The sequence below is a fragment of the Ascaphus truei genome, chromosome 3 (assembly GCF_040206685.1).
Source record: "Ascaphus truei isolate aAscTru1 chromosome 3, aAscTru1.hap1, whole genome shotgun sequence".
Taxonomy (NCBI): domain Eukaryota; kingdom Metazoa; phylum Chordata; class Amphibia; order Anura; family Ascaphidae; genus Ascaphus; species Ascaphus truei.
The window spans coordinates 95,264,238-95,278,549 of NC_134485.1; positions in this window are offsets into that span (position 1 = coordinate 95,264,238).

Genomic DNA, 14,312 nt, shown 5'->3' on the forward strand with positions numbered 1-14,312 from the left:
AGAGATATCTAGAATGAGAGTGGAAGGATGGGCTTCAGCCATGGTAAGCCCGAGCTTCCCACAAACAGGGGAGGTGTGTAACAGTGTCTTATCCCTGTTAATAATCTTGCCTCTAATCTAGCAGTGTGCTGGTTAATTGCACATCTGCAATCAACTCCACCTGCTGATTAGAGCTCCCTCAGAGCTCTGTGAAATAGTGTCATGTGAGACACAGGAAGAGGATTTTCCTGAGCTGACATTTGGAACTGACACAGGAAAGCAGAGAAGCCTGCACACAGACTGTCTTGAGCACAAAGGGGTGCTGAGATCAAGACACCCAGAGACTTATATTCCTGGACACAGGGGACCCAGGATCCTACCAGAGACTGACATGAAGGGCCACCTGCTTTAAGGTATCTCTTGAGACTTTGGGGAATAGGGTGGTAATGGGAGTATCCCTCCAGCCCTGGAGAAAGGGACTGGGGAAATAATTTAGCCCTTAAACAGGGACAGGTGTTTGTTGTTTTCATATGTTTTGCTGTGTTAAAAGGGACAGGCGCAAAAAAGCCTTATTTTAATTTCACCTTAAAAACGGTCTCCATTGCATACCTCTTCACACATCTCTTACAGGCCCCCACTCTCTCCTCTCCTTGACCATGGCTTCGGATAATGACCATTCTTCTCTCTCCAACCCCGGATCACAGCAAATACCACGGATTCCCCGAACTCTATTACCCCGACCCGGCTTCACGACTCTAGCAACGCATTCCAGACCTGGCTCTGTGGTTGTAGGGCGGCGGTTATATACATCCTCACCTCAGCCCTGCGGTCTAGTCATGTTTGTGGTGAGCGCAGCGTGACAGCTTCATCAGGGGTTTCTTAAATAACAAGATTGCAAATCCACCGGAGCTGACGTTATCACTAATAATTATATACCGAATTAAGAAACATTGTCAGTTGTTGACAAAAGTTACATACTGTAGTTGTTGAAATGTGCAGATTAGGTAGCAATTTACACTTTTAGTTTAGTCAATTTACCCAGGTTTTAACACTAAACTGTTTTCTCTCCGTACTAGCCTTAAATATTTTTTTTTGGGGGGTGGGGCAGATATTGAGAGGCTTTACACGTCTATGATTTATATGACCCCTGAAACATCTTACTAAACCTAAGATGACTGTTTCAGCTACAAAATAGAGAGAGAGACATGACAATGGACCAACCAATCAAATACAGATCAAGCCTGTTTTACTGTCCCCAGAGCCACGCGATGAAAAGAAAAATGTTGCAGCTTCCTGCAGTGGGTCAGTTCTTCTGAATGGGTTGCCCCACGAAAAGATTTCCCAGGGTCAGGATTCCAAGAATTCCCCCGGCAGCAGGAACATTAAGTCTGGCTAAACCTGTATATTGATTGATCTCCTAGCTACAGTACCACAGAAAAAACAGATTGAACATACAGTATGCTCTCAAGTTCATTTATCTCAATGTGCCAATGTTTATTAAAGATATAGCAGATGTTATTCATATAAAATGTAAACAGATATACACAAACAATAAGAATGAAAAGCACACAGTTCATAGTACACTTTAATACAATAGTCAAGACAAATGATCACTCACAAGGTAAAAGATGGAATTGGGCAACACAAGACTAATGGCTGTATACATCAAGCTGCAGTAACCTAAAAATGCAGTATGATAGTAAAAAAAAGGTGTTACTTTTATAGTGCAATACATCAATGTTGCACCACCAAAAATAATGCACTTTTTAGGATCCATATTAAAAATATTGTATCATAAAAAAAAGTCTAATACTGCATTTGCTGTATTGGGATTAACGGTAGATATACTACAAATATGTTAAATCCTACTGAAGGCTGGCATTAGCCCTATCATTCCTGTGTAAATAATGGGCATTATATTGACTAGCTATCCATCCTGAAATAGATGGTAACATGTAACTTAAAACACATAACAGTGAATCTTAACCCCTTCGTAACCCATGTGGTCAACTAGTTATGTGTTTCCATAACTAGTTGACCACAAAGAGAACAAAGGGACTAATATAAACATAAAACACTACATACCTCCCTTGGCCACCTTAGTGGCAAGCAAATCATTGCCATGCACTAAGGTAACCAAGGTTTACCCTCTTGTCACCCCCTGGGAGGACTAACCACCCTTCCCGGGCATATACCCCCATCACCCATCCCCTTCCTTCCCCATCTACAGACTAATAGCAAATGGACCTTCAGGTATTAGCCAAATGTGGCTCATAGTACTTTTGGCCATTCACAAATAAAAAATTCACATGTATAAAAAAGTACAACACTTCATTAAAAAAACGTTTATATGGGGTTAACCCCATATGACAGAGACCCCCCACGATAAAGAAACCTGTAAGAACTGTCTCCGGGATAAAAGCAAAGTTACAAGGCACCCTGAAAAGGAAAAATCAATAGGACTTATTACTCACCTCGTGGTCCAGTCATGGCGCCTAATCCAGCGATGGAAGGTCCCCCAGCGTGAAACGCAGAAGGAGGTTGAGGAGAAGGCGGGAATCCCTCTTCAGGCGGGAAACAGGATCGAGTTGGAGGAGCGGCTTCAGAAGCGTCCGCCTCGCAGGTCAGCCCAATCCAAGATGGCGGAGGAGGAACACCGTCACCGGAAGAGGCGGGAGTAACGGCGGCCATCTTACGAGGGGCGGAATTGCCGCGGACAACACAGAGGGACGGCGCAGGGATGCCGTCACAGCCCCTGAGGAGATGGCCACGCGAGAGCAGGGACCACCGGCGCTCGGCCGTATCGGACGTCAGGAGAATCTGCACAGACGTCGCGAGTTGGCCCGTATACAACCCCATGAGCAGGGAGCGAGACTGAAATAGGGACATGGCGCGAACAGAGAGGAGGGGAGCAGTGGCAGACTGCGCCTTCCAATATAGTGAGAGTGGAGGGGGCTAAGAGGACTAGGCATATGGGGCTGATAGATGGGTAGGGGATAGGATAGGAAGGGGCGGAAAGGCAAAAGAGTAAGAGTAGAAGCTGTGGAAGTATTAAGATGGAAGGGGGAAGTGATCAGTAGTGACGAATAAGGACAAGAAAGGTGAAAGCAGGTTGCGTGAAAAGAAGGGGGACGTGTATACAGAGCAAGGCAAGAGTAAGATAGGAGATGGGAGAGATGCGGAGGGAGCGAAGAAGCGGAGGTAGTAAGTGAGAAGGGCTAGTAAGTAAAAAGAGAAAGGACATTACAGAAAGTATAGTAAGTAGACGGATGAGGTAAGTTAAAGAAGGAAGGGGAGCGCAAGGGAACACAGAGAGAAAGAGCCCACAGATGACAGACGGAAGGATAAAAATAGCCGGGGAAATAAAGCGACGAAGGGGGAGGTAGGAAGAGAAGAGGTGCAGGCACTGGAGACCTTTCCCAGGCAAGGATGTTGTTAAAAAGAGGGAGGTAGCGCAATCCCATTCCGAAGGCCACGAAAGCAGGGGAAGAGGGAGCTATGGTAGCTGAATAGTGATAGGTAGCCCCAATAGATATGGAAATAGGGGAGAAAAGCAGTGCCCGAGAACAGGGGCAGGATGCCGCTAAGGGGTCGTGTTAAAGTTAAAGTTCTAGTTGAGGTTACACGTTCTGTCTATAGCTTCTATCAGCTAACCGGAGAGGGGCGGGGGGTTATAACCCGGCTTCGACCTCCGCATGTACTCCAGGTCGGGACTAGCCAGACTTAGGCTTGTGGTTACCGACGAAGTCCCTTGGGAGGGGGAGGCGGCATGGGAAGGGGAGGGATGCCAAGAGAGAGGGCGGACGAGCTCCCCCGCCGTTTACCCAAGGGCTAGGATCGCAGGACTACGGTACTGGTACCCAAGTCATGTGACCATTGTTCTAATATTTGTCTTGTTATGTGTGTATATGTTCCCCTCCCCACCCCCCTTGTGTGTCAGCCCCCCTATCCCCTCAGCCACCGATACAGCTCCGTCGATACTGGAAGGGAGAATGCCAGCTGAAGGCCGGAGACGGAATCGGCAGCGCAAAGAACCCACCGGAGACAGCGGCCGTTACACAGCTTACCCACAATATACAGCTCAGATGAGTAATGATTTCACAATGGTTTCCCATAATGTGAAGGGATTTAATAGTCCTACTAAACGGAGAATTGCTTTCAGGGATTACAATCGGCGGAAAGACGACATTGTCTTCCTACAAGAAACGCATTTTTCCCGTCTAAACCACCCAAAGTTCCTTGATAAAAGTTATAGAACATATTATCTTGCATCCGCAGATGTCAAAAAAAGAGGGGTGGCAATTATTATACATAATAGGCTCGCCTTTACCATAGAGAAACAACATGCTGATGTACAGGGTAGATTTCTGATCTTGACGGGCACTATACAAGGCCAGCAAATCACATTAGCAACCATCTACGCCCCTTGTGAACAGGACTCTGTTTTTTTTGAGCAATTTTTTGCTAAACTGTATAAATTGGCTGAGGGCAGTATATTCCTTGCGGGAGATTTAAATCGAACACTGGACCCTGACTTGGACAGATGCACCCAATCTAACGCAGCCCACAGACAGAACTTACTAACAATACATGACGGCCTCCAGGTTTGCCAGCTGATAGATATGTGGCGGGAACAACACCCAACTACCAGGGAATACACTTTTTACTTGCACCCCCATGACAGATATAGCCGCATAGACTACTTCCTAGTATCAAACAGAGTGGTTCCAGTGGTGGGCCATACAGAGATCCACGAGATCTCGTGGTCCGACCACGCACCTATTGAGCTGAGGTGCACACTGATCGGGCTGGACAGACCCGGAGCAAACTGGAAGCTCAACGAGCTTCTTCTCAAAGCCCCCGCTACCGAAAGGGCGATACGAGACCGGCTACAAGACTTCTTTAGTGAAAACATAGGAAGCGTACAATCGCAAGCCACACTCTGGGAAGCCCATAAGGCTACTCTCAGAGGATTTCTCATGAATATAGCTGGTAAGCGGAAGCGGGAGAAAACACTTAAAATAAAGGAGCTGCAGGCGAAACTAACACTCCTCACTGCACAGCATTCCGCGGATAAGAACCAGCACACGTGGCAGAAATTAATAGATACAAAGGCGGCCCTTAATCTGATGTTATCATCCCAGGCCGAGAGGGAGTTGACCTGGTCCAAGCGCAGATTTTATGAAAAAGCCAACAAGCCAGATACCTTACTAGCCAATAAGCTCTGAAACAAGCTTCCAAATTTTAGGATAGCGGCAATTAAAACGCAGCGGGGTGACCTTACCTCCGATCCAAGACAAATAGTGGAACCTTTCCGACAATACTATGCTAAACTATACGATGGAGATAAGGTCACCCACAACCAAAAAACATCAGCTACATTACGGCGGTTTCTAGCTGAGGCACGACTCCCGACCCTGGGCAGGGTCGAAAGGACGGCCCTACAGGGTGATTTCACCCTGGAAGAGATAACGGAGGTAATCAAGTCCCTCAAACCAGCTAAAGCTCCAGGCCCTGATGGATACTCCAATTTGTACTATAAAAAATTCTGTACACTACCGACACGTTTAATCCGAGCAGGGCTAGTTCCGCAAGCCGGGGGATGCCCCGGCTTGCTAGCCCCACTCCCTCGGCGTGCCGCGCGTCACCGATGCGCGGTCACGCGTCATCGGGTGTCAGCGCCCCCTGCACGCGCGTCCAGGGCTCCCCGAGGGAGCCCTGGTGTCCCGCGATGTGGGGGACGGCGGCAGGGGGTTCCGGGGGACCCGGAGGACCCGGCAGCGGAAGGGAGAGCGCCCCGATCGGAGGGCGCTCTTCCGCTGCTTTGGCGCGCGCCCGGCACCCTCCGGCGCGCGCCAGGTTACTGCTGCGGCCGAGAACAGGCAAATGCTCGAATAAACTCGGCCGCAGCAGTAAAACATTAGCCCCACATCTACTGAAATTATTCAATGGGATTCTGGAGGGAGAACCCTTTCCGACCCAGATGCTCCAGGCGTCTATCTCAGTGATCCACAAACCCGGTAAGGACCCGGCAGACTGCAAGAGCTACCGGCCAATCTCCCTGATCAATTCGGACCCAAATTTTTTTTCCAAACTGATAGCAAACATGGTGGGTAGTGTCCTTCCGGGCTTGATCCACCCGGATCAAGTGGGATTTATCGCAGGCAGACAGGCAGCAGATAACACCAGGCGGATAATTGACCTGATAGATTTGGCGAAAAAGAAAAGCATACCGTCGATGGTGTTGAGCCTGGACGCCGAAAAAGCATTCGATCGTATTGATTGGTCCTACTTAAGAGAGACGCTTGGGGTGTTTGGGTTCGGGGGCCGCCTCCTTGAGGCAATAATGGCACTCTACGCAGGACCCACAGCTAGGGTAAGACATCAGGGTTTCCCTTCAGAACTATTCAATATACGCAGTGGGACCCTTCAGGGTTGCCCGCTGTCCCCATTACTTTTTGCTCTCTGCATTGAACCCCTCGCAGCTCATATTAGACTAAGTCCCGATATAACAGGAATCCAACTGGGAGAGCAACATCACAAGGCTGCGCTATATGCAGACGACGTGATCCTAACTATCTCTAAACCGTTGACGTCCCTGCCCAATGTCTTTGAGATCCTGGACACCTTTGGCATGGTCTCAGGGTTCAAAATTAACCAGGCGAAGTCAGAGGCGCTCAATATCAACTTGTCAAAATACACTGAAAAACTATTGGCTCTTAACTTTAATTTTCAATGGCAATCCTCCGCAATCAAATATTTAGGGGTATATATCACCAGGGATTACACTACCTTGTATAAGGCAAATTTCCCCAAAATGATGAAGAAGTTAAAGGACGATCTCAAGGTTTGGGCGGGTTATGGGATATCTTGGTTCGGCAGGATTAACAGCGTAAAGATGAACCTGTTGCCCAAGCTATTATATCTATTTCAAACCCTACCAATCCCACTAATTAAGTCGGAGATCTATGCCCTTCAAACTCACATCATACAATTTATTTGGAATAAAAAACGCCCCCGAATTGCAAAAAGTCTACTGACAAAACCAGTGACAAAAGGAGGATTATCGGTACCTTGCTTGATGGCATACTATAAAGCGGCACAATTGTCCCAAATCATCCTGTGGCATGCGGACCCCACAAATAGACGTTGGACAGAATTAGAGGGAGAATGTTGTGCGCCAATTGCACTTCAGAACCTGATCTGGCTACCAAAACGATGCAAAAAAGGCATTGGAACGCCGCTCTGCGCAGTGGCGAACTCCTTAGCGGTCTGGGAGACAGCTAAATTTAAAGCTAACTTAACCACCCCCCACACATTGATGACCCCCCTATGGGGCAACCCGGATTTTGCTCCGGGGCTGTTGAGCGATAAATTTGTAAAATGGACGCAGGCAGGGTACAACCGATTAAAGGACCTGGGGGGGAAGGGATCTATCAAGACGTTCGATTGGTTCAAAGAGGTATCAAATTTTCCAAATTCAGAATTATTTAGATTCCTCCAGGTCAGGGCATTTTATAACAAATTTCCTGTTCGTCCTGCACGAACTAATTTTAAACAGCTGTGTTCCAGACCAACGGACACACGGGGACTGACATCTCGGATGTACAGGGAGGTAGTCTGTCCGGCTCATATAGACCACCCCCGACTGCAGTACATGCGACAATGGGAGACAGATCTAGGGGAACATTTAGAGGACGAAGACTGGGACTACATATTGCAAGCTGCCGCAAAGAGCTCAATATGTGTCACATTGAAGGAGAACGCGTATAAGGTCCTAATGCGGTGGTACCATACCCCAGTGAAATTAGCTAAATTTGTCAGAGGTTATTCGCCGCAGTGCCCAAAACAGTGCGGGGAATTAGCTGACATTAAACACATGCTGTGGTCTTGCCCAAGGGTGGTCCCGATTTGGGAAGCAATTCGAGACTGGCTGCAAGGGATTCTCGAATTAGAGATCCCCCTGGACCCGTGGCTGTTCCTAGTGGGCAGGCGGCCTCAGGAAATGTCTAGGACAACACACAAACTGGTCACACACTTCGCGACTGCCACCCGATGTGAGATCGCAGCACTGTGGAAGCAGAATGCGATTCCAACTATCCCCAAAATCAGGAACCGAATTTGGCACGTTTGCCAGATGGAACAGTTGACGAGTTGGGTCAACGACTCTGGCACCAAATTTCTAAAAGTCTGGAGCCCGTGGCTAGACCAACCCAACACCCCAGGGGTGGATGCCGCTACAATTTTGCATTAATAATCACAAATGTGTTCTCCTTGGATGGGACAGACAAGATATCGACGTAGGGTCACAACAGGTAGGGCCACCCAGCAGTTACGGTAGGCAGTACGGCCAGCAGTGCCACGACGCAGTCGCATTGGCTCGCAGAAACCCTTCTCCAGAATCCGGCAAGAGGACCCCCCCCCCCACCCCCCCCTACCCTCTGTGCCCTCCCACCAGTCCAGTGAGTCCAGTCTGTCTTGTCCTGTTTACCTTTATGTTGTTCGTCTGAGGCTGTCATTGTTGACGGTTGTTAAAAGTGGCCTATCTGTAATGTACGCCTATGGGAGGTGTGTTTCTGTATACCTGATAACCACAAATAAAAAATGAAAGTTGAAAAAAAAAAAAAAAAAAAACATTTAATTTATTATGAACCATAAACCCATTGGTTGACACTATGGCTGCCTAGGCCCTCTCAATGGGGGGTTAGATGAAAAAATATGAATTAACAATATTAAAATACTTTACTTACCCCCCTTGACTACCTTAAGTTCTACTAAAGGTTAGCTAACACTGCTTTACTACACACTAAAGTAAGGAAGGTATTAACCCCTCCTGCCACCACCAACTCTCCCCCCCCCCAGATGTCCTAATTACCCACCCTGGGGGACACAACCCCATCACCCACCCACCTGCCCCCCAACAAAACGACCCCCCCTGCATTAATGGGCAATAGCCATGTTAACCAAATGCGCCCTAATATGGCTTTTGCATTGAAAATATTTAAAAAAACATACAAAAATAAAAACACGTTTTAAAAAAATTATTAAATCTATTAATTGACAAGGTGGTTACTTAAACCCTCAATGATATTTCAAACTGAGTAGGTTTCTGTATCAGGGATCTCAGAACCAGAGTCAACTGTAGTCCTGTACATTGCACAAAGTCCTTTGCTGTCCCAGTAGTCAGACTTAAACTACCAGCAAAGAAAACAATGAGATTGTCTGCCCTGTACAGTACCATGATTGTAGAAAGTATTGGTTATGCTCCCTGTGCAAAAACAAAGCTTTACCCACAGAAGGGAGAAAAAAGCATACAGCTCCTTACATAATTGTTTGGACATGCCTGGGACACCTCTGAGGACACTCAGGAGACCCCAGTGGCAGGAAGGACATCCCCAAAACCAGTGTGGTAAGTAATGCCAGTGTGGGGTTAGATTTACCCAGTCCTGCAGACCACCCCTGAGCTCTTATGGTTCAGTTGGGACCCAATTGCACAGTGGAGGAAAATGAGGCTGTGAGTGCAAGTCTGTCCCAGGCTACAATACATGCGAGACCTGTCCCAGGCTACCTCAGTGAGACTTGTAACGGTGAAGGGGTTAACCAGGCTCACTAATAAAGGTTCCACCCACGTTACCCCTGATCCTTAAGGTCCTAGAGTGTCAGCTCTTGGACCCAGATGTCCTAAATGCATTACTGTGACTGTGTGCAAATTATGCGACATTAAAGATTTCTGTGTGTTTTGTCTTTCCTGGGATGCTGGGACCGGGAGATTTGTATGCTGTAAGTTTCAGGGTGGGTTTGTGGGAGAAAGTCTTTACAGAATGTGTATATGTAAAGGGGTTCCGGAGTCATGGAATACACCAAAAGTTTGATTCGGGAATTGAGTGAGATTATCTGATACAGCCAAGCACATTATTCCGGTCAAACTCCGACTCTGAAAGCGCTATTACAACTCACCGACCAGGATTCCTGCTGCAGCATCTTCCAGACAAGGTAAACAGGCATGAAGGGGTTACTGTATACCTGCAGACATCCAGGGGGTCCCTATTATAACAGGGGGGTCCATAGTATAAGGAGGGGTACCCAGATACATTCCCAGGAACCCTGAACTTGGTATAGGGGTTCAGGGGGTGCACCAGCTATGTGATAAAGCTGAGCAGGATTTATTGTGTGAACAAAGTTTTAAAAGTTATTTCTAAAGTATGCATACTGTACATACATAAGAATGAGGCTAGTGAGTGTAGGCAAGTTATACTCTCACTCCATCCTTGACACCAGAATAGGAATTTATACATTTAATCACACAAAAGACATGGCAGTATATTTTATTTAAAGAGTTATATTTAATAGATATATGTACTGATAACCTGTAAATGAACTGTGGGATTTCCAAGTTATGGATGCCGAGAGACCAGATGACTACCAAGCTTGGTGCCTATGGGTCTATGTGGAGTGCTTACTTGAAAGCCTCAGCGATGCCAAGGTGTTAGAACAGGAGGGGTGCTGCAGTTCTGCTTAAGTACCCACATCCTGGGCTAACACAGGGTTATCTGGCCACCATTTGCCAGATACCAGACTCTGTGGAGCCCTGGCAGTGGGTGTACTCAGTGTGCAAAGAGGCAGAGGTGCCAGGTTGGCGCATGCTCATTTACAGACTGAAAAGGTGCCCTCCTGGCTTTACAATACCGGCAAATCGGTGATTGGCTAACAGGAGAATCCCACACTGTAGGCTGTTGATGTTGGTGAAGGAGACCCTGAAACCCATAATGGGGACTTGCAGCTAATGAGGAGCACAGATTTCAAGCGCCAAACCATCAGCGGGAAATTCAAAGATGCTCTATACTGAATAGACTTGAGCCAACTTCAAGGATTTTCAACTCAGAAAAGTTTCTAAGTCCTGCTTTTGAAAATGTTGCGGTCGCGGCTGGCATTGCATGCCGAAATCAGTTCCAGGACTTTTGTGAGTACCTACCAGTCAAGGAAAATGGCTCCTACAGAGGTCAGTTTTGCGAATTTCGTTCTAAGGATAGATTTGTTCGTTAGCTCTTTTCCCAGTAAGTGTGTTAACCCTTTAAATTTTGTTACATTGTGTGTCTGTCTTTTCCTGGAATAAATTACAATTTATTTTACCTCTTTGCTTTGCTCAATCAATGATCCCAGTATAAAAAGGTGTTAATAAACCTGGTCCCCCGTGACAAGACTGAAGCCAGTTCCCGATATCCTGGCGGGAGTATGTCACTGAGACTTACCTACAATACCTTTTCCTAATTTGTGGAAAGTAAAGAGGATATAGATGGCTACCTCTATTTATTTGAAAAACATTGCCATGTGTAGAATGGGTCAAGTTTTTATTTTCCCAACTCAGCAGATGTTCTGTGTACAGAAAGCTTGACATATAGAAATCAGACAACTACGATATTATGAAAAGGTATTGCTGGCAATGTACAAAATCACCCCAGAGACATACCGGAGGCTATTCCAGGTTCTACAGCACAGCCCCCAGGACTGTGAAAGTAGTGTCCAAACGAATGCACTACTCACAGCATTGTGTAGAGGGCTTTGAAGTAGACACCGTGGAAGGATTAATGGACTTGCTATTAAAGGAACAGTTGTCCTGGTTTGTTTTCTCGAGGTAAGGGAGTGGGTGGGTGATTGGAACCCAAAGTGGGAGAAAAGTGCTGCTAAGATGGCGGACGAGTTTGTGCCAGCGCATCCATATTGCATAGGCAAAGCCATAACCCAACCCAGAGACCGGACCTCTCAGGTACCTGTAGCACCTCATCCTCATCCCACAGATTTCACCCAAAAGCGTACGTTCTACCTCTGCGGCCAAACTGGGCACATGCATGTTGATTTCCCCAACACTGCCTGCGACAGTAACCATGCACTGGGACCACATTCCTGCGCTATTTTCTGTGTCCGAGTAGAACACACAACCAAATAGAACCTGGCAATTCAGCAGGCCCAGCAAGCTACTTCTTTTGTTTAATCAGTCTATGCACCCGTGCGCCACATTTATACCAATGGGGGAGACAACTAGGACTTCTGGAACATCCATCTGTGTCCCATGACTGTAGGCACCAAGATGGCAGTCAGGATTCTTGATTCTTAGCCTGTTTTTTCCACACTTGGGATTCGGCCCGATGAGTCCAGGATATCAGCAGCCTACCTGGTCTGCAGACCAATTTACTTATTGGCAATGTCCTGGAGTGGCTAGTCTGTGATTTTGACTACAACCACATTGCTCCTGGTGCTTACAACCAGCTTAAAGTGGCTGCAGTACAGCATAAAGCTGGTATACTGGATTGGGAAATTCCCCTCTTTGCTCCAAGGACCGTTGAGTCTACACCTGATGACAACACACCTGGGACAAATGAGGTAAGTCTGATAGCTCTTAGATTAACTAATATCCCTAACCCTGACTGTTTATAGAGGGCTGACATTACGGAACAGGAGCATGCTTTCATGGAGGCTTTGCTCTCCTCTCTGAGCTTGCATGAGGCAACATACTGCTGAGACTGTCTCTGAGCCCAGATCTGAATAGATCCTATGGGAGAATGGCCTTTTGTATAGGGTCCAACTCCTGCTGCTCTGGACTGACCATGGGTTAAGAACCATGAGCTAATTTTACTTGCGGTATACTGGGCCCAACTTCTCAGTTATGCCCACGAAATAAAGCTAACTGTTAATTAGGGGGTGACCCGCATGATATCTTATCAATATAATTATTATTATTATTATTAGTATTATCCCATCTGACCCAGAATTTCTATTTTTCTGGAGGAAGCACAGGATGTGGCAATGTTCTGCCGCACCTGTGATACCTACCGGCAAGTAAGAAGACCTGGTGATCATTGTGATCGTGAGGGGGTACCCAGGCCACTAATAAAGGTATTATGCCCAGCTGGGTGCCCCTGAGCCATATTTCAGAGTTTGAAGTGTCAGCTCTTCAACCCAGTTATGACATGTGCACTGTAATGTAATAAAGATGTATGTGTGTGTTTTACTGTTCCAGGAGTGCTAACCAGTGGAGATTCACAGGGCATGAGTTTCAGGGATGATTTTACAGTAAAGTGTTGTCAGGGTATGTTTGGGTAGAAGGGGGCCAGACTTGATGGTTACCCCAAAACATATACTCAGGAATCCTGGGAAACAGTATTTGGGCCGGACCACACGGAGCCTCAAAATACGCATTATGGAGCATGTGAGGCTCATAAAGAAAAAATATCTTAATCATCCGGTACCACAACACTGTACCCACTGCCCACAGGGAGATGGTAGATTGCTTAAAGTTTGTGGGATCTAGTCCGTTTTGTGTCATGAAAGAGGTGGTAACCGTATCAAAATGCTAGACCAAAGGGAGGCTTTTTGAATATTTACTTTAAAAACCCAGGTTCCATTTGGACTCAATACAGATTGGGACCTGGGTGTCACGACTGTGCTCGCCACAAACCTGGGTCGGACCGCGTGGCTGAGGTGGGGTTGTAAAAGCACCGACCTGAGACCGCGCAGGCGGATCCGGATTGCGCAGTCCGTAGTCGTACGTAGCAGGATCAGGATAGGAGAAGACAGCATCGTCGGTGGACACGCCAGGGTTAGGACTGGAGACATCAGGGTAAACGTTGTTCAAGCAGGAGTTCGGCAACAGGTAGTCAGGAGAGCCCCGCTTCAGCTTAGGAGTGCGGGAGTGGCCTCTGCGCGTGCGGCGACCATGGCCCATGGTACTGGTCTCAGGAGGTGGTAGACAGACCAGAGTAGCACACCGCCTAGCTGCACTGGTAAACCAGTGCTTCAGCGCAAGAGTCCTGAGCGGGCTGGGGAATCCTCCGATTCAGCGCAGGAACCAGGACACGGCCTCTCTAGATTAGGGAAAGAGTAGGCCCCAGGAACCAGGAAGCTGAAGATACTCAGGGAAACCTCCGCTTCAGTGCAGGAAACCAGGAACAGACTGCTGCATGAATATAACAGCCGGTCACAGGAAACAAGGAGCTGAAGTAACAAGGAGAGTACTCAGCTTCAGCACAGGAAACAGGAACTGACCGCTGCATGAGACTAGCAGCCGGTCACAGGAACCAGGGAGCTGAAGACAACAAGGAGAGTACTCCGCTTCAGCACAGGAACAGACCGCTGCGTGACACTAGCAGCCGGTCTCAGGAACCAAGGAGACAGACAAGACAAGGCTTATGGCAGAACACAGAGACATCCAGGAAGGACTATGCTCGGCAGGGAGCATTATGGGAAGGCAATACTTAAAGGTCCGTGAACCAATGGCAGAAGGGGCGTGTGGCAGCATTACTTTGGTGAGTGAATCCAGGCTGCAGCAAACATCAGGA